We start from the raw sequence: 26,920 nt of genomic DNA on the forward strand, positions 1-26,920 counted from the left end.
CAGCTTGTCACGCTGGCCACGTGACCCGGAAGTGTCTGCGGACAGTGCTGGCTCCCGGCCTATAGAGTGAGATGAGCGCACAGCCCTAGAGTCTGGCAAGACTGGCCCGTACGGGCAGGGGTACCTTCAGCTATTTCTATAATTAGAAATTTACCAAGCTGCTTACAAAAATGAGCAATCCAGTTAAACTATTAAGAAATGCGCAGAATAAAAAGCACATTAACCAACATCAAAGGTGAAAACCAATAATCCAGAATGAATTGAAAATAAATAAAATATGTAAAGAAAGACACAAGAACTACTTGTGCCAGTTGGCACTGCCTACAGTATTTTGTTCAAGACCTTACATGATTACATGCTGCAGGAGCTTTTGTTCCAGAGTAAAGCCAGTTATTTCATTGTTCAACTCTGTTTCAAGTCTATACATTCTAGGATTATCTGAAAATACAGCATGTAATATTTGCAGGCAATCACAGGAGAATCCTGGGATATTCAGCATATTGCCTCAGTCTTGACCCAAAAGATGTTTCTTTTTTGGGGGAGAGTGTTCTGGACTATCATAATGAATTATAACAGTGCTTACAATCTGCATCTATGATATGAAACATCTATGATATGAAATGATGTGTTGCACATCGTTGGAAAGAATCAACTATTTCAAGAGAAACAATACTGTGAATAAGTGGACAGAAGGAGAATTTGATAAAATATAATAGAGTTCCATGTACAAAATGCCCCGTAAAAGTCCTCGATGAAGTTTCCTAGCCAATTGACATACTATACGGGTCATTAAAGATGCAGGCCCCGTCCATTATGCATGGCAGAAATGCAAGACGCTTAAAGTAAATAATTGACAAAGTGTAAAAAACACACACACAAAAAACCCTGATGAAAAGCATAGAAGAAAACAATGCTACAGCTTGAGAATGAGGAAGACGTTTGGATCCTATGCAAAATATAATTTAAAATTTGTAAGTTGCTTCAGGGGACAGAGGCAGCCACAGGTGGGGATTTGTGAATCTGTCAGTTTCTCATTTTATCAATTTTAATTTCAGTTCCCCACATTTCCACATCACTTTGCGATTTATTTATTATTTAAGTCCTCGTGAAAATTCATCAGCATTTTGGTATGAATTTCTTCTACTATGGTAGACACATTTTGCCTAATGCATATATCTTTGCAAAGCAGCGTAACGTGTTTTTGTATTCCATCTCCACCAATATATTGATTTTTATCCATTTCACCCTAGTTTCATGCATTTTGTGCACATTACTTGGCTGGGCAACAGTCTTGCAGAATTCAGAGAAGTGCAACTTTCAAAGGATGCCTGTTTATCAGTTTGCATATTGTTTTAAAAAGTGTGAACTGGTAGTTTCACCTTTAAATGTGAACTAAATTGAATTTCACCCTAATCCCTAACCACAGGTTCCCCTTCTTTTTACTAGTTTTGGACCTATGGATATCAAAAGTCTCAACACTTCCCAGGATGACACAGACAACTGGCTTATCATTTGAATGGGCATCAACTGGGTGGAAGACCGCCTCAAATATTTTATTGGGGAGCAAAGACGCCTTGGCTCCTAGGAGTTGACTCAGCACCCAAAACAAATTACAGTTTCCAAGATTATTTGGCGGGGAAAACATGACTTTTTAAAGTGCTATAATACGGCTTTAAATTTATGGTGCAGATGGGGCCATGGTGCTGTGGTCTAAACCGCTGAGACCCTTGGGCTTGCTGATCGGAAGGTTGGTGGTTCGAATCCCCTCAACAGGATGAGCTCCCATTGCTCTGCCCCAGCTCCTGCCAACCTAGCAGTTCAAAAGCACGCCAGTGCAAGTAGATAAATAGGTACTGCTGCAGTGGGAAGGTAAACAGTGTTTCTGTGGGCTCTGGTTTCTGTCATGGTGTTCTGTTGCGCCAGAAGCGGTTTAGCCATGCTGGCCAAATGACCCAGAAAGCTGTCTGTGGACAAACGCCAACTCTCTCAGACTGAAAGCGAGATGAGTGCTGAAACCCCATAGTCGCCTTTGACTGGACTTATCCATCCAGGGCAAGCATAGGCAAACTTGGCCCTCCAGATGTTTTGGGACCACAATTCTCATCATCCCTAACCACTGGTCCTGTTAGCTAGGGATGGTGGGAGTTGTAGTCCCAAAACATCTGAAGGGACAAGTTTGCCTATGCCTGGTCCAGGGGTCCTTTACCTTTACCATTATCTTTACCTGGTGTGGCATGAACTCTAGTCCACAAATACATGTGCTGGCAGGGATGGGCTACCAGCAGCTCCTATCATCTAGTTCCTTGTTGAGTCAGTCAGTTTCCACGCTGAAATGTAACAATAAGTGCAGCGAGGGTGTGTTTGCATTGTATGTTCCCAAGCACAACCTGTGTGCTTTCATAATCCATAACAAGCAACAGTTAAATAACTGGGGTTCTTACAGTGTGGTTGGACTCACATTGCTCCCAAAGCTGACCACCTGCCTGTCCCACTCTTGCCACAATAAAGGAAGAACTTTTTTGTTGCTAAATTATTTCTTTGATGCTAAATTCCCCCTCTTTCCTGACCTTTCTAGCACTCTGGCCCTTCTTTCATCTCCTTGACTGATTTCTTTCTCTTTGCAAAAAATCCAGGGTCTTGAAGACTGTTCCAAGTCAGCCTACCCTTTAGTTCTTCTTTCTTCTTCCTCCTCCTTCTCCTCTTGCTTTCGATGTCCTCATCTTACCCTGCTCAAAATCCTCTCCTTTTCTACCACCACCCCCAGTTTCATGCCTTTCCCCCATGCGACCAGTCCGCTTTTGTGTCCCTTTGTATTATCCGGCGACTGCGTAATAAAGGCTCAGCTTTTGTCAGCTTCCTCCCTTCAGCACATTTTCCCTCTGTGGTCTGTAAGAAGCAATGGAGCGAAGAATAGTAATATTTATAAAAACTTAAGTCAGAAAGTGCAAAATCCCAAAATGGTTTTAGATATGCCTATCACCTGAAGAAGGCTCATTTCCTCTGCCGATGATTTGTTCTTTCTAGTGGAGAGTGCAGAAGTTTCTGAGCTTTACAATCCTCAAGGGAATTCAAATGTCTTGAGGACTATCTCATTGGCTCCACTGTTCCCATTTCGTACTTAAAGAGGGTGGAACTAACCCTGTACAAATCTGGAGCTAGTGTGATCCCTAATCCTCAACTCCTTTCTGCTGCTCATGATATCAGCAGGTAGGAGGGATTAAGAATTGTGGTAGCAATATATACAGGAGAGTATCATTGGCAGGAAGCCCTTTGATACTTGCCAGGTGTCTTGACTGAGGGACTGTAGAAATCCTGATATGGGACTTGACTTAGGCTTTGATTAATAATACAGTGGACCCTCGGGTCATGTTACTTTTGGGTAACATAACTTTCGAGTTGCGAACGTGGCAAACCCAGAAGTGTATACTTCCGGGTTTCGCTGTGCGCGCATGCACAGAAGCGCTCTGCAGGCCATGCGTGTGTGCAGAAGCACTCTATTGTGCCACGTACATGTGCAGAAGCACACTATCGCACCACGTGCATGTGCAGAAGCGGCGCCTCTAGATGCGGACTTTTTGGGATACATACAGACCCTCAGAACGAATGAAGTTCATATCCAGAGGGTCCACTGTAATCATAATCATAATCATATGTTGCCCATCTGAATGGGTTGCCCCTGCCACTCTGGGCATCTCCCAACAAAATATTAAAAACACAATAAACCATCAACCTTTTAAAACCCCTGAAGAGGGCTGTCTTTTAGAAGTCAGTAGCTGGGATTGGGAACTTTTGTCCAATCCTCAGGGTGGAAACTGATTGACTCAACAAGGAACTCGACAACAGGTATTTGTCTGCATATTCTATGCTTGAGTGAAAGTTACATTAATCTAGTAATGCAGACTTGGCTCCATCACTGTATTTTAGTTGCTCCGAGACATGTTTTGGGTACCTGGTTTCTAACATGCATTTTGATTTACAAAAAAAAACCAAGCATGCCTCTGCCACGATCATTCTTCTGTTGCAATTTATACACGAGCAGCACGTATTTGCATATGGAAAAGGGCCCTGAAATGTGATTAATATGTAGGCATGATCAAATGCTGCCAATTGGGTTGCGTAAACTCTCCTACCCCCAACGTAATCTAAAAATGATCATCGTAAGAGGAGTTGTGCATATTCTCCTGAGCTAGCTGAAGCTGAGCAATGGTATGTTACACGCCAGTATTCCCTTTTCCAGGATGTCATTTTGGTCTATCTGGCTCTTACGTATTTTTAATTTTTGCACAAAATGGAAGTGTCCAGCTTTATTTGAACAAAGTATGTAAAGCTATTACATAAGTGCTATCAGAAGCCTGGGCAATTGTGTTGAATGATTTTCTCAATATCCCCCTTATACAGGAGAGACTGTGGGCAATGTGCATCTCACGGTGGAAATGTACCTGAGTTAAAAAATAAAATCTGGAAGTTGTTTCATATGGATGTGATGCGTTTCTAGAGAGCAAACTATGTGCCATCCTAAACTGATGCTGTTAAATATCTCTGATGCAGAAAATGCTGTGCAGCCTGTCTTATTCTTGAAACTCATTGGAAAACAACTGAAGATCTTACACTGGACAGGTGTAACGTAGTGATTATGGGGGGAGGGAACCCATGATTTTATTTGAAATTTAGGCTAAGGCAAGAATCCCCACAAGGCTGTGGCTGTGGGAGAAGCAAGACTCTCGCTCTCTTGGGGTGATTATGCTGTGAACTCCTCCGTTGTAGTTTCAGGCTATATATTTGTGCAAATAAACCATATGTCATAAAGACCCCACGGTCTCCGCTATGCCTCATTCCAAAAGGAAACATGAACCCTAGGTAAGCGCCCGGAACTCCTGGAATCTTGCACCGCTTGGAGATTGGGGTGCTGTGCAGTAATATTAAACTCGGGAGGGGGCAAGAGAGAATTGTGTCTTTCTTCCAGTCCTGTACACTGCCAAGAACATCAAAGACTTGATGCAAATAAAAAGAATTGTAAATAATAATCTCCTGGAGCTGAGCTGTGACAGCAACCACACTCTAAATCACTGCATGCCTTAATGTGGTTTGACATGTTAATTAGTTCTGAGTAGGCTCATTGTCTTGCGAGGGGAAACAGCTATTACACTGAACTCAAATATACTATGTGACTTTCACTTATTTCATTTATCCTAATGCAAGGCTAGTTGCATTGCATTAAAAACAAGTTGAATTAAACTTACACATCTAGCAAAAGGAAATTTTGCACTGTAAACTCTGCACTTCCTGCAATGTGTGGAGTAATGAGCCCAACTCACACGGCTTATTGTTCTACATCATGAAAATTCACCATTCCAGTAGACATGATTGCACCAAAATAAGTGCTTAAAATGTACTGGCGCTTTAGATAATCATGGCAGAAGTAAGCTTTTTGAACATTTTTCGGCATGGGTGCGGAGTTGCTCTGCATAACAAATAATTGAAAAGGTGGTAGCTTGATTGTATTTCCATCTCAGGGAGGTACAAAAGGCACATGCTAGGGTTGCCATACACCCTCTTTTTCCAGGCCATGTTCTCTTCTTTCAGGGGTAAAATTTCTGTCTGGGAGGATTTTTTGAATTTACCAAAATGTCCTGGGTTGAGGGAGTGGACTACTTTTTATGTTGCATACACAGTACTAGACAAGCAAGTGCAAATAATATACATCTTGTGTGTGTGTTTTGCATGATGCAGGAAAGGTCCTTGTTTTTGTATATTTTTAAGGGACATTGTGGGACGTGGGTGGCGCTGTGGGTTAAAACACAGAGCCTAGGGCTTACCGATCAGAAGCTCGCGGTTCGAATCGGTCCCTGCTCCTGCCAACCTAGCAGTTCGAAAGCACGTCAAAGTGCAAGTAAATAAATAGGTACCGCTCCGACGGGAAGGTAAACGGCGTTTCCGTGTGCTGCTCTGGTTCGCCAGAAGCGGCTAAGTCATGCAGGCCACATGACCCGGAAGCTGTATGCCGGCTCCCTCAGCCAGTAAAGCGAGATCAGCGCCGCAACCCCAGAGTCAGCCATGACTGGACCTAATAGTCAGGGGTCCCTTTACCTTTTAAGGGACACTGTAGAATGCACCACCTCTAGCCCCCTACCCCAGGCACTGGCAAATGTGTCTTCTTTTTTGCTATTCAAAATATGGCAACCCTAGATGCCCTCTATACAACTCTAGAAAGGGTCGCGGGATTTCTGACAAAGGATTCCTTACACTCCCATTAAGATACAATTCCAAGGGTTCTATGGGATGCCAAGACAGTTGAACCATGTTAAATTTATAGCACAGATACACTGTTGGCTCTTTGAGAGTGTGTTTGTTTGTGGTTTGTGACGGCCAATGAATAGGGAAATATTGGTTACAGTTTCCAGCAATGGTTCATGTAGCAGTTTATTGGCACATTACCAGGTTCTGCCCCTGAGACCGACTGAATGGGAGAGGGGGACATTAAAACCTTATTAGAGGATGACACAATGCCTTGTTGTTGCATCCTCCAGCTTCCCCTGGTGGACACTGATAGTCAACAACAACAATTTTATTATTTATACCTTGCCCATCTGGCTGGGTTTCCCCAGCCATTCTGGGCAGCATCCAGAGTATACAAAACCATAATAAAATATCAAACATTTAAAACTTCCCTAAACAGGGCTGCTTTCAGATGTTTTCTAAAAGTTGTGTAGCTCTTTATCTCCTTGACATCTGATGGGAGGACGTTCCACAGGGAAAGCGCCTCTGCCAAGAAGGCCCTCTGCCTGGTTCCCTGAAGCTTCACTTCTCACAGTGATGGAACTGCGAGAAGGTAGACCTTAGTGTCAGGGCTAAATGATGGAGGTGGAGACACACACAAGCCACTGCTGGCTTCCATGTGCTATCACATCACACAATTGCAATCAAATTAGCCATGTCTCCTTTGTGTGGTTTGATTGTTCAATACCAGGATCTCTGCCCTGATGAGCCGACAAGCTAGTTTCTGCTGAGTAGACATAAAGCCAAACCTGCACATAGTGATAAAGTGAACAGCTAATAGATTACAAAACCAAAAACAAGAGGTTTATCTAGCAACACCTATTGGGAAATGCTTGAGTAAAATCATGTGGGTTGTTGCCACATTGTCAGCATCTTGGGTGTTCTCTGTCTCCTTCTGGGAAGGGAGGAAAAGTGTTTAGGTTCCTCGAAGCAGAGTGGCAATGAGGCCCAAGAGGTTAGAAGTGAAGCACTAAAAACAAATGATACTTGTTTGGAAGGATACTGATATTTCTCGAGGAGTGCATGGTTCAATGCAAAGATTTGGGCTCTGATCTCAGCAGAACCAGCCACACAAACATTTTGGGGGAAACTCACCAAATTCCATTGCAGTTTGTTTCCTCCATCTTGAGTTGAATTTCGTCACTGTTGCTCCAGGCTGGTAGGGTTGCCATATTTCAAAAAGTACAAACCAGGACACCCCAAAAGTTGCTGAGCTTTTTTTTACAGATCCAGCAGGACAAAGCTTCTAGTTACTGACACACTCTGGCAACCATGTTATCACGTAATAAGACTTAGCACAACTTGTTGCTATTCCAGACGGAGGGGCTTGGTTCCAGACCTCTATCAGGCCAAAACTGATGATGTTTCCCTACCCCTACTGCCAACCTACAAGTGAGTGCAGACCCTCCAAGTGTTCCTATTTTCCAGGGACAGTCCCAGATTTACAGAAGCCATTCCAGTTTCTGATTTGATCCCAAAACATAAACAAGATACAAGGTCTTAGGATGTTGGGGGAGGAACCAGGGGAAGTGCATTAGAGAGCAGTGGGAAGGTGGAGACCTTCAGTCCTTGCAAGTGTTTCATTGGGGCAAGACCTTCTTGGAAGGGTTGCTGTGGCCACTACGACGGAGCTGTTTTGTTTCTCTGAATAAAGAGTTGACGTCACTGATGTTGCGGGCTTTCTTGTTTTATTGCTGACCTATGCCTGACTCCAGGGATGTGGGTGGCGCTGTGGGTTAAACCACAGAGCCTAGGGCTTGCCGATTAGAAGGTCAGCAGTTCAAATCCCCACGATGGGGTGAGCTCCCGTTGCTCGGTCCCTGCTCCTGCCAACCTAGCAGTTTGAAAGCATGTGAAAGTGCAAGTAGATAAATAGGTACCACTCCAGTGGGACGGTAAATGGCATTTCCGTGCGCTGCTCTGGTTCACCAGAAGCGGCTTAGTCATGCTGGCCACATGACCCGGAAGCTGTACGCCGGCTCCCTCGGCCAATAAAGCGAGCTGAGCGCCACAACCCCAGAGTCGTCCATGACCGGCCCTAACAGTCAGGGGTCCCTTTACCTTTATGCCTGACTCCAGCTCCTGACACAATATCTCAGGTTATTATGAGTTATTTAGATTTACACAACAATTGTGTTCATAATATTTTGGGGCTTTCTTGCCATTTAATCTTGATTATATCTCCATAAGCAGGGCTTTGAACCTTCCTGCAAATCTTGCCGCCTCCCCTTGCCTTCTCCTACAGAACCCTGAAATTGTGCGCTTCATAAACTTCTGCAATAAATATTGTCCTCAACAAAGTTCATAACATTTCCCTGTAGGCCAATATTTAACAATATCTAAGCACAAGAAATATGTTCCTGGATCTCTAATGGCAAATTGTGCTAAGAGGAAGCTGCCTATCATATGGTAAATTTATTTTACTGAAAGATGCTTTCTAAATGGCTGTCTTTTCCTTTAGTCGCTATTTCATTCTCATACTGTGATGACACTTTGAGATGGAATCATTGTGTTGGCATGAAGAAAATCTGTCAGATCGGCTTTAGTCACCAAGTTTAACTAATCGGTTAGCTGTTGTGTCTTGTTGAAACTCACCTTATAGGCTTGCATTAATTGCCTGCGCCAAGTTTTCATCTTCACCCTCAGGCTCAGATAATTTCATTTGATCCGTCTTGGTACATAGCGATGTTTGAAGCAAATCATTGAGATATAAAAATGAAGATTGTGGGCCTGATATACTTCAGTCAGTACTAATCCCTAAAAGTGAAAGCAATACATGAGAAGCAACGCGCTACTGTTCACAGTGCTGTGCTGTTTTTGAAAACTGGATGTTGAAATTTAATGAGTTGAACTTGGCAAAAAGAATGAAAAAAAAATCTAATTGCTTTTGCTGTTGAAAAAATGTTCCACAAATCTGCCTCTAACACAAGATCTCACATTTCAAACAATTCCCTTTTGTGTTTAATCTTGAATTAACCCTAGTATCTTGGTTGCTTGGACAGAACCACTCCCAATAGTGAGGCTATTATGAAAGAGGACTATTTATAATGAGCATGAGCATTCTGGGCCAGGTTGGGTTATGGCCCCTCCAAATGTCCTTTTTATTTTGTATTCATAATGGTTTGTGCTCATGGTGGTTTTGGGGTGGTTATATGTTATCTATCTTTCAGTACTGTCTATGCCTACAAAAAAATTGGGACAGTCAGAGTTTCAATTCCAATCAGTGCATATCCCATAACTTCCTGCTGAATTCTGTTGCTTTTTTACACCACAAACGTTCTGGTTTATTATTTGTCCCACTTTTGTGAAGAACAGCCCTCCAGACAGCAATAATGTGGTAACACTGGGGAAGCATCACAGAACGAATGAAGCAGAATGATGCGTGGACAGTCCAGTCTAAATCCACTGCTAATATGCTAATGTGTCAATGGCCACTGAAAATGTTATGTACTGAAGTTCTCACCCTGGACCAGCAGGGGGTTACTGTAGATAGTTTTCACTCAGGTCCACATATGCAAATAAGGTATTGAAAGTGACGTTCAGTGATTGGATAGCTACAGAAAGTGGTTGCTGTTGCGTTGTAGTGGAGCTCTATATAAGCACGCTGGCTGAACCCTTCAGTTCAGTTCTGTTCTGGCCTGTAAATAAACAAGAGCTGTTTGAAGAATCACTGTGTCATCTGATATGTTCACCCACAACTTAACAGAAAAAATGCTTGTTTGATGGGATGGTTTCATTCATTGACTGAAGCTAGAATGTCATTAAGCCAAGAGCCACACCCACACACCCGTTCAGTAAACACAAATGGTAGATATCTCCTAAAACTGTACCACTTCAGGAGCCAAGCAGAGGATGGCATGGCTGAATGCTCCCTCTTTCAAAACCTGCAGAATTTCTGCCAAGTTATTTTAAGTGATGCTTAGCTGCAGGCTGGTGGTCTGACCGAAACCACAGCAGTTCCCTCATCCTCCTCTCCGAGAGAGATGCTTGGCTGCTCCATGCATGTTCCCAAGATGGTCTAATGAAGCAGCATCCCTTCCAGCTAGGTTCTCTTCTTGACATGCTCAGCTGGGGAAATGAAAGAGACAGAACCCTTTCGGGGAACCATACAACTGTTGTTGTGCACGCTATGAACACAACATATAAAAACCCTTCAAATGAAATAGGATCCAGGACAACTACTCCATGTGCTCTCGCAGACTTGTTGATTTGAAGATAATTCTATGAGAAGGTAGAAGACAGTATTCTGTCTTTTGCTCTGTAATACATTTGTTTAAAAGCAGGATGGTTCCTCCAAATTTAATAAGTTCAGTTGTATCCTTTCCAATTCATCACACACACACACAATTTTTGGTTGTATGTAGTTGAGAGGCCTGTTGAAAGAAACTTCAGTATATTTTTGGCCTCTTACATAAATCTAAAAATGTACATTCAGCCTGCAGGGATAGCTGCAGCTTTTCCCAACCAAGCATGGATGAAGCAGATCTATGGAGAATTCATAGCCCAGTGACAGCAGTAAGTGTGGCCACAGATGGAACAGACCTCAATTAGGCCATGGTCCAGTGAGGATCAGGCAACCAAGCATACTTGGAACAGATTCACATAATTTATGGGCCAGTGGTGATGATCACAAGTCCGTTTATGACAAATGTCAAGAGAAGATATACTTGTAAAGCCCCCAAATTTAAAATAGTGGCTAGCTTGCAGGAAGCCTTTTGAAAAGTTCTGTTTGAAGAACGAGCTGATATTAGGTGAACAATAAAAACGGCAGCTCTTACACAGGACGTTTATTAATTACAACCACAACTCCTCCTCCAATTTTGCCCCCTCCCAAAAAAATTAAGAAGTTAAAATAATGTTCAGTAGCACCGTAACACATTCAAAAACTAGTCTAGGCTAAACAGTCCTGAAACGACACCACTGGGTTATGAAAGAAAAATAATAATCAGGGGATTTTTAAAAAATCAAACAACTTACATTGAACACGAATTGTATCCCTGCTCATCAATTTCAGCCTCACTGACTGTGTGGTATAATGACAAATGTGTATCATGTTGGCCCCTTTGAGTCCCCACCACCACTTATGCATTGAACAGAAGCAGTGGCGTAGCGTGGGGGGTGCAGGGGGGCCGGCCGCACCGGGCGCAACATCTGGGGGTTAGGAGGCACAAATCCACAGGTTAGGGGGCGCAAATCCACGGGTTAGGGGGTGCAAATTACTTGCCTTGCCCTGGGTGCTGACAACCCACGCTACGCCACTGAACAGAAGTTGCACCTCACTGCTGGCAGTGGAGCAGAATTCAAGGATGCATCACCATTCTAGACTGCCGAGTCCTGGCGATGCTGCTCTCTGCAAAAAAGGCAGTTAGATCAGGCCTACCTCTCTACCCCAATGAATCCCAACAAATCTGTGTGAAGGTATGATGGGATATTTGAAGGCTCCACACCCTTTATCACTCTCGCGTGGGGCAGCTGAGAAACAGAAGGGATTTAAGCAAGAATCTCAATTGTTCTTGTTGGGTACACAACTGGATAGAGTTGCCATCTTCCAAACAGTGAGAACCCGGACAGCTTCTTCTTCTTCTTCTTTTGGCCAGGGTTGTTGAGTTCTGTTTTTGGGGTTTTGCCCAAAGTTGTTGAGCTTGTTTAGCAAACTCTCAAGAACTTGCCATTTTTGAGCTCTTTTCATGGATACCACTGCCGACTGCAGTATTCTGGATATGCCCAGGAAATTCCAAATGTATGGCAACCCTACAGTTGGATGATAAGCTAGATGTACAGAGGGGAGGGAAGCAATCAGAGCCATGGGCTAAAGATCTGCAGTTGGAATTAAAGGGCATATGCTCTGTACCAGAAAGAAACTGCATTAGTAGCCCTTTCACACAAAAGTCCATTCCTAGCAAGCTTTCCTCATTTTGGCAGCCTAATTTAGGTGGAAAAGTCATGTTGTTGCTGCTACTCTTAAACTCTTGCACATCATCCAGAGAGCTACTTGTAGATCTTGATCTCCCTTCTCCACATCCCTGCCCAAGGACACCTCACTGGTGGCAGAGCAGTGAGCCCTTAGCTCACTGCTCCCTAATCCAATCCTCTGCCTGAACTTGTTATAAAGGGCTCCTTAGTTGCCTTTTCCTACTAAGGAAAAAGAATTGGTCCTATATATATTTTAATTCAGAATTCTCCCCTTGTAAAATGGAATGTCAGTCAACCACAGGATATTGTGTGAATATTGAAACATTTGCCAAATGCAGAATGTTTAATACCTGTATCTGACATCTGATTATGCTTTATTTCAATGTTTGATATTTGACAGTAGAAGGTAGCTGACATGCATTGGGATTTAGTGTTTTTAGCAGCATTTGATATTTGGCACTCAAAGGCGTTTAATGTTTGACAGATGGTATGCAACGGTAAGCATTTTCAGGCAGCGTCTTATGGGATTTCATTTTTAATACTTGCCCAAAACAAAAACAAAATATCAGGGTCTATGGTTGTGATCCACACTTACATGGGAGGAAATTCTATTGCATATAGAGAGGTTTATTTCTGAATCAACATGCATAAGATTGCACTGCGGAGTACTAATATATAAAATTTAGATGTAAAATTTCACATTTATTTATTCATAACATTATTTATATGCTGTTGTTTTGGGCATAGCTCACATGAGGCAACTCAAAACATCATAAAAACATGGTAAATGTAGGCATCCAAAAATAATTGAAAGCAACAAAGGCAGCAACATTTATTTAAAAGTCCCGTTACAACAGATATCAAAGACTTACAGAGCTCTCTAGAAGAAGAAAAGGCAATAAAAATGAGGGGTTAAAACACAGTCTGCGGGCCATCACAGAAAAGTCTCCACCTCGTGTGCAAATTCAGAATTTCTAATTCACAATTTGAAGAGGAGAAATGAATATTTCAAATACAGTGGTACCTCGGGTTAAGTACTTAATTTGTTCCGGAGGTCTGTTCTTAACCTGAAACTGTTCTTAACCTGAAGCACCACTTTAGCTAATGGGGCCTCCTGCTGCCACCGTGCTGCCAGAGCACGATTTCTGTTCTCATCCTGAAGCAAAGTTCTTAACCCAAGTTACTACTTCCAGGTTAGCGGAGTCTGTAGCCTGAAGCATATGTAACCTGAAGCGTACGTAACCCGAGGTACCACTGTATTTGTGAGCATTTGTGAGCATTTGTATCATTTTTTGTTTTTTATTGTTTTTTAAATCATGGTCTTAAAACCTAACAGTTCACACCACTCATGAAACATGGAAGGAAATTTGTATTCACGTTAGGGATCTTTCTGAGAGCAGAAATGGTCCTTCCACAAAAACACCTCGCCTCCCATGAAATGAAGCTCTCTCCATTCATGGAACGAAAAGGTGGCACCATCCAAGCCATCACATTCACTGTTTAAACGGTACTTTCTTTGCAGCCACCTTTCATTAGCTATTAGTTAAAATCTGCCTATTATGCAATACTTCCAATTCCCAGATTATAAACACTGATGGGATGTCCAAAGATAACATATGTGTGTCAAGCACTTTAAGCTTCTTCAGGCATCAATGATAGTAATCTTATTGAGGCTACATTTGTCTGGCTTGGATCCAAACCTGCCAACTCTAACAATATCAAACACACTGTCACAAAGACTTCTGACTTGGAGGTGTTTGTGGGTGGATTTATTCACAGTCCTTTTCACCAGTGGCATAGCGTGGGTTGCCAGAGCCCAGGGCTGTGCAGAGTGGGGAGAGGTAGGGAAATGGATGGAATACACATGCACATTCAACTGCCTAACATCGTCTGCGTCACCCAGAAGATCATGGCTGCAGAGATAAGAAAAGAAGAGTTGATCCATTGTCTGGAGAGGTCACTTTGTCAGGCTCCATGAAATATGGGGTTTTCACTGCCAAACGTTGCAGGGTGCCTTTTGCAGGTGTTTTGCGCTGCTTTGGAGTGAATCGGACGGCGTCGGATTTCTGGCGAAACTGTGACCCCATGGGTTAGGGTGCCAAAGACTCATTTTGTCAGGCTCTGTGAAAAGTAGGGTTTCCACAGCCAAACGTTGCAGGGGGTCTGTTGCCAGAACTTTGCGCTGCTTTGGAGTGCAAAACCTCGCCTCTTGCAGTGCAGGAACCACCAAAACGCCTTCAGAGCTGGATCTTAGTGTCCGGGCTGGATGATGAGTGTGCAGACACGCCTTCAGGTGCAAATGAAAGGAATAAAAATAAGAATTTACTTAATGAATTAGATTGCAAATGACAACCATAGATGAATGAATGAATGAATCAATCAATCAATCAATCAATCATGCCCAGTCTTTCCCCCCCAATATGCCTTCCTAGAAGTAGGAACACCAGAAGCTAGCCTTATCCCGAATCAAGCCATTGGTCCATTTAGCTCAGTATTGTCCACACTGATTGTGGCAGCAGCACTCCAGGATTTCAAACAGGCCTACTTAGAGATGCTGGGTATCTTCTGCCTGCAACACATGTGGTCCACCTCTCAGCTACATTCCTTCCACATTCATCTGAAAGCTTATTTCTTTCACCCTAAAGCAGGAATCAAAATATGTATTTCACAGCATGTTTTCTCTCAAAATGCTGATTTCAAAAGGATCTTTTTTTTTATTTCAAAGCAGACTTTTAAAAATTTCTATTTTGAGACCAAGACTGTGTCAGAACTTTCAGGGAGTGCAAAAGGCTGTGGGTAAGTAGGTTCCGATCCACAGCTTAGTCTGGGAGGTATGAGCCAGTCAGTATGGAAACTGGCAAGGACTGACTTCTATGAGCATCCTAAAGGCAGCACACTCTATCTCTCCTTTAGTTCTGACCAAGCTCTTCCCATGCAAAGGCCTTCAGCTTACACTTGCTGGCATGACATGTAATAAAGCACACAAACTGCAGCAAAAAGATGTATATTTTGATGCCGGTTTTATATGCATGTTGGCGCTACACTCACAAAAAGGAGGCATCTGGGTGCATCAGAATGAGTGGAGGAATTACAGGCACAGTTCCCAGAATTGCAGCTAAATCTTAGCTCTAAGCACTTCCAATATTTATGTCGGCTTCATGCTCACTCAGAAAGTGGCAGAGCAAAAATAACTGCATGAGTTATCTCTTGATTTGCAGCTGCTCCAGCAATTCACTCGGAGCTGCTGGGATAATACATTAATCTTTGCACAGCTGCTGTGAATAGTCCAGGAAGCCGCTTGCTCCGCAGCAATCCCAGTCCTGGTCAAGACGCTCCCAAAGTCTCTGTTTGAACTGTGCCTTTCAGAAGACTGCAAAATGCCACATGCTCACAACCCAATGCCAGGGAGGGCAACATCACTAAATCGTCAACACTTGCCAGTGCCAGCAATGCGACTGTCAAGTGGTCGCCATTCGTAGAACAAGTACTGTGCTCCTGAGACTGACGAAAGCACGTTCTGAAAGGCTGGCTTCCCAATGGATGCTTCGCAATGGGTGAAAAGTTCAACCCATCATCCCAAGGGTTTATGGGAGCCTAATAAACTTTTCTTGGGAGAAAAGCAATGACAAACCTAGACAGCATCTTAAAAAGCAGAGACATCACCTTGCCAACAAAGGTCTGTATAGTTAAAGCTATGGTTTTCCCAGTAGTGATGTATGGAAGTGAGAGCTGGACCATAAAGAAGGCTGATTGCCGAAGAATTGGTGCTTTTGAATTATGGTGCTGGAGGAGACTTCTTGGACTGCAAGAAGATCAAACCTATCCATTCTTAAGGAAATCAGCCCTGAGTGCTCACTGGAAGGACAGATGCTAAGCTGAGGCTCCAATACTTTGGCCACCTCATGAGAAGAGAAGACTCCCTGGAAAAGACCCTGATGCTGGGAAAGATGGAGGGCACAAGGAGAAGGGGACGACAGAGGACGAGATGGTTGGGCAGTGTTCTCGAAGCTACCAGCATGAGTTTGACCAAACTGTGGGAGGCAGTGGAAGACAGGAGTGCCTGGCGTGCTCTGGTCCATGGGGTCACAAAGAGTCGGACACGACTAAATGACTAAACAACAACAATAAACTTTTGCTTAAATGTATTTATGTCATGAGTCAGGAGTTGGCTTCACCTGCTGAGCAGCAGCCTGAAGAAGCAGAAGGCAAAGTGAGGGTTTCCAGCCTCAGTCAGTTGCTGGAAACTACATTCATCATTCGTGACCAGATCTTGTTGCTTCTTGCTTCACACGAACTTGGACTCTTGGCTTTCTTGACCCCCAAGATTGTCTGACTATGTGAACTGAGATATTCCTGAGGACTGGACTCCACCTTATATATGGACTTTGCCTCCAGGCAAGTAGCACCCGGAGAATTGGCTGATTGGCTGGCTTCTCCCTCCACTGAGCTCTGCTGCGGCTGGCAGCACAAGACTATGACAATTTATTTACCTACCATTATCTAGGACTGCCATACATCTGGATTTCCCTGGACAGAAGATGAAATTGACGTCCAGTGGGCGCCTGGTCTTGCATCTTTGTAAAAAAGCTCAACATCTTTCAGGGTTAATCTCAGGGTTGTGGTTTCAGCACTATGTTGGGCAGTAGATTCCTGTATTGCAGGGGGTTGGACTAAATGTGATCCCTAGGGGATGATCCCTTCCAACTCTATGATTCTATGGTGGAATCTACACACAGATTTTTTTATATATAAAAAACCACCTCTGTGAAAATGCATTTTTAAAAAACGTTTTGAAAAATACATTGAATTTGGCACAGCTCACTGTCACCATCTAGTGTCATATTTGTATATTGCACTTTAAAACACATTTAAAACGTTTTATTTGCAGCTGTGTAGTCGAGTCCTAGGGACTCAGGTAGTGCTGTGGGCCTAGAGCCTAGGACTTGCCGCTCAGAAGGTCGGCGGTTCAGATCCCTGCGACAGGGTGAGCTCTTGTTTCTCGGTCCCTGCTCCTGCCAACCTAGCAGTTCGAAAGCACATCAAAGTGCAAGTAGATAAATAGGTACCGCTCCGGTGGGAAGGTAAACGCCGTTTCCGTGCGCTGCTCTGGTTCGCCAGAAGCAGCTTAGTTATGCTGGCCACATGACCCGGAAGCTGTACGCCGGCTCCCTCGCCCAGTAAAGCGAGATGAGCGCCGCAACCCCAGAGTCGGTCATGACTGGACCTAATAGTCAGCGGTCCCTTTACCTTTACCTTTACCTTTTTTAGCCAAGTCCTATGATTCCTCTATGAAATAATGGGAGGTATGAGGTAATACAAGACAACTTCATATTCTTCTCGTAACTGAATAGTTAATGTGGAACATCAGATTATTATTTTTTATAACATTTGTACCCCAACTTTCTTCCTCCAAGGAGCTCAAAGTGGCATGCCTGGTTCGCCTTCTCCCCACTTTATCCTCAGGTTAGACCCAATATCACCCAGGGAGTTTCATGGTTGAACGGGAATTTTCAAAAAGTGAAAATCTGGACACAAAAGTTGTTGAGCTTCCCTTCCTCCCGCCCCCCGTTTTGCCCAAAGTTGTTGAGCTATATGGCAGCCCTACCGCTGCTTGAGGTTAAATATTAAGCTCTGATAAACCTATGTGCCATCTCATAAGAATTGATTGGTATGGGCACCATCCAAAAGGCCAGACAAGCAACCCAAATGCAATGTTCAAAGGGATCTCTCCATCAAAAGCATTTTGGAAAGAGCAGGGGATTAATATTCATTCATTCAGGTTCTCCTCCATCTCCTCCTCCTCGGATATGGAGCTGCTATTGAAAAGTCCCGTCCCTAATGCTGCAAGGTGGCACTTCTGTTTTCTCCGTTTTCTTGTAATGGAATGGATTTGCAAATTCGGCCTGCAATAGCATCCAGTGGAGCTCAGGACCCACAAGACCCCATTTCACATGTTAAGAGTGCAAGCAGCAAAAGCAGACATCGCCTGCTTGCAGCTTTATTCCCTAAACAGGCTGAGAAAATATATTGGCGGCCAGTTTCAGCAGCGTCTTAAGCAAGTACACTAAGATTTATTTTCTGCCCCATTTCATGCGGTGTCGGAATGTGAATTGTTTCACTGGCCACTGGTAATAGCATATTTCCGAAGGCAGCGCAGCAAATAAAAGTCAGAAATGGATTAAGGAAAAACACACCAACAATCATTCTGGTGCAGTAAACTGAGGTGTTGAGAGCATGGCATCTATCCACATTTTTGAAATAGAACACAGGCTTGCAATTCCTTCTCCTGAACAATATTAAAATCACAAAAATCAAGGCCTGGCCATCTATTACAGCCTCTTTTTCCTGGCAGGCTATATAACATTAACTGCTTGTGCAGCAAGCACACAATGGATTTTATTCTGGGTTGATGTATAGCAGCTACATTTTTATATCGGCATCCGCAATCTTCACCTCTGCATATCAGCTCCAAATAAGTAATTCACTAGAATTCCACATCCACCAGCCGCCGCCAGCCTTACTGCAAAGTAACAAGGAGCAGCTCATTTGAACAGCGTTTTTCCGCCTCCAATCTCCATGCGCCTCTCCTGTCATTTTTACAAAAAGGAGTTCAAGGGATTTCTATTTGGCTTTTTCACACTGGGGCCGGGAAATGTCAAAGGCTTAGCACTGTTCAGGGATACATGGTGGTTTTGTTAGGCCACACAGCAAGGATTTAGGAGAGTAATGGCTGTAAAATTTCAAATGCTTGAATCCATAGATCAGACCAGAACAATGTATGCCTTGCCAGGGTGAACATTCCCTACCAGCTGTGTACGACATTTTTGTCAGCTACTTGAGGCACTGCCAGGAAAGGGGTTGTCAGGCATGTGGCATGCCATAATACATGACAAACGTAGGATACTTTTGCCCTGGTGGTGCACCAGTTGGGGAGGCCTCTGGTAAATAGATCGATCAACTACATTGTTAATTAACCAATCAATTAGGGCCGATTTTCATCAATAGGGCAACAATTTAAGGGCACTTTATTTTGCGGGTCCACTGAGGCCATGGGCAATGGAGTCAAGGCATGATGAAGTTGCAATGGACATAGTGCAACCATTTCGGGATAAAACAGAGCACAACTTTATTGGTTACAGATGTTAGCAGGCCTTGGTGCAGGCATTATGTGAGTGTCTCTTTCAACCAGCCTGCTACTGGTTGATAATTATTTGGCAGGCTTAACCAAGGTTAGGAATCACCCTGTGAGATATATCAAATCGGGGCAACCCCTCCGAGACCACCGTTTTGGGAGTGCTATGGCCCATCGGCCCCTGTCTGAGTGTCTGGACAAAGCACCCCTCCCTGGATCCATTTAACAGAATATCTGGGTTCTTTGGACTGGGTGGGGCTCCCAACCCCACTACATCCACCTTGACTAAAGATCCACCATTTCTGACGTGTAAAATATGTCAGAGCCTTAGAATGGATCTGAAAGGTCAGAAGTTAGAGGCAAGGAATGGGGGAAGGTTTGGAGGCCACTTTTACAGCATGCAGTTGTGTCTGGCTGAAAACGGCTATCAAAAAGCAGCATAGTGATGGAAAGGAGGTGGAACATTGATTATTCAGTTTAGATGGGCAGAACCCATTCACCCTACTATACCAAGGGCAGTCTGCTCGGGGCCACAGGTTTCAGTGTGTTGAGTGCCCTCTAGGTCAGCCGCCGTGTGTGCAAAAGGATGCCACGTGTGAAATTCCTGCTTCTAGTCCCAAGGCTGCCCACCTGCTGCCCTTGCTAGATCAATGCTGAACAGAGTACTAATTGCTTAGGCTGTGCCATTGGCTTATTTGTGTTGTGGGTGGGAACTGATTTCAGACCCTCCAAGGGATTTCAGACCCTATTTTCCAGGGACAGTCCTGGATTTACAGAAGCCATCCCGGTTTCTGATTTGATCCCTCAATGTCTCACTTTACCTTAGGACGTCCCTATTTTCATCAATGTCGGAGGGTATGGAGTTATGCAACCCCTGAGCCAAGGAGCTAGGCAACTATACAACCTTTAGAAGACATCTGAAGGCAGCCCTGTATAGGGAGGTTTCTTAATGTTTAATGTTTTATTATGTTTTTATATGTTGGAAGCCATCCAGAGTGGCGGGGGGAAACCAGTCATATGAACAAGTAATAAAATTATGATTATGACTATTTTCATCAGAGAAATGTTGGAGGATATGTGATTTCAGTCAACTCCTTTCAGTGGGTGATCAGATGCATCAAAGTTGCTCTTTGCAGCAGTGCCCTTTATCTCTGAACTGGGGTAACTGGACAGCAAGCCGGGGAAATTGGGGAGGGGGCCAGATGTTGCTGAAATCTCAGCTCCCTTCATCTCCAGTCAGCATACCCTATGGCCACGGATAATGGAAGTTATTATGGGGTACCCACAATATCAGGAGGGCCACTGGTTCCCGACCTGTGCTATAGGGTGTGTTGATGCTTTCCATCTCCTGAGTTAAAGAATGTTAGGGCAAAGAACAGGATGCAGAGGTGCCTGGACCACCGGAGTGGAGATTGTGAGGCTCCCTATTCTACATTCTCTGCCATTGTATAGAACATTTTATGTAACTTTAAATCTCCCATGCAATTTGCTTTCCCTCCGTGTACAGGGTTGGTGAGGTAGCAAGATCCAACAAGTTTATCCGAGCAGAACATCTTGCTTTAATAAAGTAACGTAATCCTGGCAACAAATGAATATTTATCAGCTGTTTGAAAGTACCTCTTTGATGACACATAGTGCATTTACATAAAGGCAGGTGGCTTTAGCAACGTTCTCACTAGTTTCAATTGAACAATGAATAATAGAAAGTGGGGGGGGGGGAGGAAATGGAGTATAAATTGTCTTGCCCAGATGTGTGTTTCAAACTATAGTGCACCTCAAATAGCTGATGAGAGGGCAGCATATAAAAAAACTTGCCCACATGCATTTGGACAGTCCGTAAGGGCAGCGCAAGTTGTTGCTAAGCAACCATGAGTCGCAATATATTCAGAATTAATACAAATAAAGGGAAGGACTTCTGCACCAGATCATGTGTGGGGTAATAGCTAGAGTATGCTGGGCATGACTGTGCAAAATGGATTTTAATAAAGATCATTGGGTGGCCTACTTGAGCAACCAACTCTTAGGCTGAAGGCTGGTGTAATATTAAAAAAGGGCTCACGGTGTGTTCAGACACAGTGTTGTGAACCCACAGATAAACTGTTGGATGAGCACACCAGCAAATCAAATGCTGACTGAAGGCAGCATTTTCCTTCACCTGTTTCCTGGGCACTACCTTGGAGGCTGGAAAGTTAATAAAGCACATTGAAAGATCAGGGCCTAAGGAGGTATGGAATTGCATCTACTCTATTCTGAACTTTAAAATGGAAAGCATAATGCTGAACAAAAGAGGTTCAAAGACTCTCTCAAGGCAAATCTTTAAAAATCTACTATAAACACTGACAACTGGGAAACACTGGCCTGTGAGTGCTCCAATTGGAGAACAGCTTTTACTAAAGGTGTCATGGGCTTTGAAGACACTCGAACTCAGGACACAAAGGAGAAACATGCTAAGAGAAAGGCACACTTGGCAAACCCTTACTGTGATCAACTCCCGCCCAGAAACCTGTGTCCCCGCAGTTTGGTCAGGCTCATGTTTGTAGCTTCGAGAACACTGTCCAACGGTCTTGTCCTCTGTCATTCCCTTCTCCTTGTGCCCTCCATCTTTCCCAACATCAGGATCTTTTCCAGGGAGTCTTCTCTTCTCATGAGGTGGCCAAAGTATTGGAGCCTCAGCTTCACGATCTGTCCTTCCAGTGAGCACTCAGGGCTGATTTCCTTAAGAATGGATACGTTTGATCTTCTTACAGTCCATGGGACTCTCAAGAGTCTTCTCCAGCACCATAATTCAAAAGCATCAATTCTTCGGCGATCAGCCTTCTTGATGGTCCAGCTCTCACTTCCATATATCGCTACTGGGAAAACCATAGCTTTAACTATACGGACCTTTGTTGGCAAGGTGATGTCTCTGCTTTTTAAAATGCTGTCTAGGTTTGCCATCGCCTTTCTCCCAATCCCTCATTGCCTGATCCTTTAAAACCCAAGGGATTGAAAGTTCACCTGTGGAGCCAGGCCAGCACAGGGTTGAGCACCCATCCATCCCAGTGAGAATGATGTTTTTATAGCTAAACAGAATTAATTACGTCCTTTTTACTTTATCCCACACCGTTCATTTAAATGCAGAGGCTGTTCATCTCTGTGCAAAGGAAATGCAATGCAAATGCGGGGTAGGGTGGGACAATTATGTATTGTCTGTGGACTGAAAACAACAGCAACAGTGAATGCTGATTGTGTTTCCTGCATTGATTTCCATTCAGGACACAGGGCGAATAAATGAACATCAGGCATTTCTGCATCCCGTATCTGTTTGAATTCTCCGACATCCTTATGTGTAGGCCACCCTGAGTTCCTTCGAGGAGCTGTGGGATTCAGATGTGACAAGGAAATATGAGTGAGAGCAGGGTAAAACAGGCCATTTCAGCAAGTGCAGCCTCTCATATTATTGCAGAAATTCCATCTTCCACACAAGGACCATTTGCTTTTCATTGTCTCCCTCCCTGGCCAGAGAGATGTGTCCATCTCAAGAAGCATCGCTCTACAATTGTGTCAATCATCTGACATGCCTCGCTCAGCATTTGATGAAAGCTCCCCACCCCCACCCCCAGACAGTGATGCTAATTGGCACGAATCCTTGCATGACAATTGCATACTAAAGGTCAAAACCTGCCTGGTTGACAGGAGATCGTGGTATTCAATTTGTAGCAACAGCATGTAATAAATAGCATAAGGTAAAGGTAAAGGGACCCCCTGACCATTAGGTCCAGTTGTGACCGACCAACACCCCACAATTTTTCGATTGATTTGCCTGAGAACAAAGTGCTTAGGAAATCCCCCCCGGACATCAATTCCACCTTTGAAATCCCAGTAATGTCTGGGAAAATGTGGACATATGGCAGCCCTAGATCTGGGTACGAAGTATTTGGCACAACTGTTCTATGAGGTGGACTTTAAAGTACCCAAACAATTCTGGGAAACTTCTTTTTTTTATGGACTGGGAGTTTTTGCTAGTTCCTACATAAAACTAAAAAATGTCAAGGTCCTTTGATTAGGAGCCATTGCTATGAAATATGGTTCAGTTGCCATAAGACTATTTAATGGAAGCATGTGATGTTTTACTGGGGAGGGATGGGAGTCGCTACAGGGCTCATTATCCTTCTCAAATAGCAGCACTAAAAATGCCTTTCCCCACATAACCACATTTATTTTTAGAATTTAGTTGGAAAGAGCCATTAGCTGTTAGAAATATTTTGTGAGTGGTGCCTCCCCATCTCCCGGTTTTGAAAGGCATGTTGAATAAAAACCACTCACATACACTCCCAGAGTACCTGTTTTCCAGGGACAGTTCCAGAAAAGCCACCTGAGCTTCTGATTTGACCCTGGAATGTCCCTATTTCCCCCACCAGCTTGAGGAGGAGGAAGAGCAGGCATTTGTTCTGAGTGATGTCCGCAGCAGTAGTGGCAGCTGTGAGGGAGCCTCCCATTGCCTCTTTGTTGCCTCTTCATGGCTGCCACTGATGTGCATCCCCACGCCCAGTGTTAGAAATTGAGATATGAAAGCTAGGAGCTAAATGGCACCTTAAACCGAGGTTACGGGCACAACAATGGAATGTCTAGGCTCTTAAGAGGGTCTCTTCTCCAGTCTTTGGAGGGTAGCCGGAAGTGGGGAGGCAGAAAAAGGTCCTCCTTTCCTTCCACTCTGCAGTTCTAATCTGAAATCTTATGCACTGCGCTGTGCCCAGAGCTCAGAAGCTGCTCGCGCTAATGAAATTCCATGTAGCAAAATGTGCCTAGGACAATGGGAGTTTCAAACACTGCCCATGCCCATTATGGTGCAACCAGTCAGCAGTAAATACAGGTTTAATGAGGAACTAAAGCCAGATTAGGGCATTTGATATTACAATGGCATTTTATATTTTGGGTGGTAATTTATTTAAAGATATTTGAGCTGTAGCTCTGTGCCTTTCTGCACATTTCCGAGTCAAATATGCAAAGCTAATATATAAGCCAGCCAGATGGGCAGGATATAAACAATAAAGTTGTTATTATTATTATTATTATTATTATTATTATTATTATTACATATAAGGTTAAAATGGATCATATGGAAAAATTTCCAACCTAGCATTGCACACTTAGTGACTACTTTCCTCCCAGTCATTTATTGTTAGATACCGAGCTAATACGATGAAATATGTTAATCCTCATTCTGCGCTTATTACAGCAGTATTAGGAAATCACAAATGTGTCAGTCATGTCTCTGTAACTTTGGAGACAGACAACCGCATGGTGTTCCGTTTGGGGATAGCTGTGAAAAGTATGAGGAAGCTTCAGCTACTGAAAAACACAGTGGGTTACCTATAGAAGTGCCAAATTGAGGAAAATATTAGGGAGTTCCAGAGCTGGAAGTGAAGGAGCAAATTGATTCTACATACCCTCCAACATTTCTCCGATGAAAATAGGGACATCCTATTCATGCTTGTCAACATTTCTCCGATGAAAATACGGGCATCCTAAGGAAAAGCAGGACATTTGGGGATCAAATCAGAAACCGGAATGGCTTCTGTAAATCTGAGACTGTCCCTGGAAAATAGGGACACTTGGTGGGTCTGTAAGATGATGGGTTCTTCCACAATGGTTGCAGCTTGCCTTCTCTCTCTCTCTCTCTGCTTCTTCCTCCCCACCCCACCCCATTTTTCAAAATATTTTGATTCATTCCCCCACATTTGTGATATTAACACCCAGCCCGCAATTAACTTGTGAAAAGGCAGCGCCCGCTTGATACCTGCAAGAACTTAAAATCACAGTTGTCTTCCTGAGATGGCCAACGCTGCCAACCTTGCATAACCCTCTAAAGTACAAATTGGTAGATTGTTGAACATTTTTTAAAAAGTAACCTTCAGTTTAAATGTCAGCTTGGCGAGAGGATTTGTACAGTGTGAAGAATTAGCTGCCTTGTACGAAGAAGGAACTGTCCCTGGAAAATAGGGACACTTGGAGGGTCCGATTCTCCTTTTGTCTCCCTCTTCCCTCTGACCGCAGGTTCTTGTCATTGGCTGAGGCCAAAATGCATTGACTGATAATGTGCTTTTCCTGGGCTGGGAAGGCAAGCTGCAGGAAACCTGTGGAGAGCATAGCCAGCATGTTCTGAGTAATTTTCTCTCCCTCCAGAGGTTGCTATTACAAGATGGTTGACAAGGGTTAAAGCATTCATTTTAACCACACAAAGGGCATAGGTGACTGGCAGGCCAATTGGCACCCATCCCTACAATTCTATGATTTAATTTCGACACTGGAATCCAACACCAGTCAGGTGACCTATCAATGGCTCATGGTGGCTTGAATGAAGAGAAAATCTCTAAATCCTTTATGCTGCCAGAAGGAGATAATTTCACAAATGTGGCTTCTTGGCAGAGAATCTGCATCGCTAATATGCCAGATAAAAAGCCTCTCATACTTTCTCTTTTGTTTTTGTTTTTGTGCCTGTTAATTGCAACTGTGTTGCTTCTAATAATTAGTTTTATGCATTCCAGAGCAAAAACAGCTCTTAAGTGGTGGGATTTTTTTTCCATTACATCTGATGATACAGAAAATAAAATAAATTCAAAACACGCTGAAATGCTCCTGTTCCCCCAGAATTTGACAACTTGATTATTTTGCTTTTCTCCTCACAAAACCCACATCTATATTGGAAAAGTATCCCTGCCCCCCGCCCCCCGTAATCCTCAACAAATTATTTTCCTGTAAAAAACCCTTCTTTGCCAATGCACCATAATCTCCTTTTAACTCGGCTGCATCTAATCCCACTTCTGTGTCAGATACCACCAAACAGATGCTTTCATTTCCCACTACCCAAATGAAGACTGCTATGTTAGAATGTATATGGAAGACATTTCTGCAATGCATTGGAAAACAGAATGATCTCTGCACAGGAGACACTGTAAGAGGCCTAAAATGAACTTATTTCAAACCAAATATTTTCAGGAAGCTCCCTATAATTCCTCCCTTGCTGATTAGACCAGATTGACACTATAGCACGAGATATAACTGCTGGCATTTCAGATTCCCTGTCCTTTCCTGTTGTAAACAACCGGGGGGGGGGGGATGAATACCAGAATGAATGCTTCTGCTGTGCTTTGGGGCAATGCCAGGAACTTGCTGTCATTCATAAATTGTTCAAGCCAAACACCTTACTTTGAAGCCTCAGCAGAAAATTCCCCAAGATCAAATTCCAGTCCAAGGCACAATTGCTTATTATGTATCGCTCTTTATTAAAACAGACAGCCAATTGCTTCGCAACAGGAAAATTGCCAGTGAAAAGGGTTCCTGCGTCCTGATTTATAACCCAGTTTATTTTGCAGGTGGGTATTTAAAGGAATTACAAAATAATGTTTGCCAAAAATAGGGAGGGGGGACACCTATGCCCAGAAATAAGTTTGTCTGTTTGTTCTCTAACACACACAAAAAAATCTTTAATAATAACTTTTTTTTAAAGTGACCACACAGGATTGGACACCTATCCTCATAAATGCCCCAAAATAGGGCTGCCATACGTCCAGACGTTAATGGGATTTCAAAGGCGGAATTGACATCTGGTGTTTTTGT

The sequence above is a fragment of the Podarcis tiliguerta genome (assembly GCF_965153285.1).
Source record: "Podarcis tiliguerta genome assembly, chromosome: 10".
Lineage (NCBI taxonomy): Eukaryota > Metazoa > Chordata > Lepidosauria > Squamata > Lacertidae > Podarcis > Podarcis tiliguerta.